Here is a 1,040-nt window from a genome sequence, read left to right as displayed (position 1 = left end):
AAACCACGTGACCTCACGCCAGATAGGGGTCCTGTTAGATATTAAACTAATCAAATGTTCTCTTCTCTTGCTAATGGTGTGGAGGTTCTAAAAGAGGAGTGCAGCTACAAGGGGGGGGGGTTATTAAACTGCCACAATGTCTGCCCCTGTAGTGCTGCTCTGCTTCCTACATGTGCCAGGTTGGAAGTGTAAGGTCCACATGTATGTGATGCCCACTGCTGTCGCCTAGCTTAGTCATCCAGCTACCTCGGGATAACCTTATGGCCCTACTACAGTAAATGAAAACGATTTTGTGAGCTGTGAAGTGATCAAAATTGTCTAGAAATGAGTGGAAACTAATGTTATTGAGCGTAACAACACTTTAGGGGCAAAAACAGGCCTGAAAACTATTATTTTAGCAATTTTTAGCATTTTTCCAAATAAATCCAGATCCAAAACCAAAACCAAAACCCGCAAGGGTGGTTTTGCCAAAACCAATCCAGATCCAAAACACGAAGGGAGATCCAGATCCAAAACCAAAACCCGAAAAAGTGGCCCCCGCACATCTCTAATTTTTTACACATTTGTATTTTCGGGATTTACAATCCCGAAAATACAACAATTCGTATTCCTAATGATGGGACATTCGTATTTGTATTTACAAATACGAATGTCTACACCATCGATAGAATACGACAGGAATCACCATTCAAAGGAATGGTGGTTCCTGATGTACTAAGCAGCCGTATTGATAATACGGCTGCTAATTGGTGTAAAACAGGCACACAAATATGACAGGAAAATACACCTTGCTTTCCCTGTCGTATTTGCCTTTAGCGTAAAAAAAAAATAGAAAATTAAATAAATTTTTTTTTAAAAACAGCGTGGGGTCCCCCCCACAGCTGTAACCAGCACCAGGCTGACAGCGCCGGGGCCGGTAATTAAAAATCTGGGAAATAGGGGTTCCCCGATTTTTAACAACCAGCCCCAGGCTCCAGGTCCGGGCCTGGTTCCCAAAATACGGGAGACAAAATGACTAGGGGTCCCCCGTATTTTAACCC

Source organism: Crinia signifera, chromosome 19, assembly GCF_055691185.1.
Source record: "Crinia signifera chromosome 19, ASM5569118v1, whole genome shotgun sequence".
Lineage (NCBI taxonomy): Eukaryota > Metazoa > Chordata > Amphibia > Anura > Myobatrachidae > Crinia > Crinia signifera.
The sequence above is the reverse complement of the archived record's forward strand: the minus strand, read 5'-3'. Positions refer to the sequence as shown.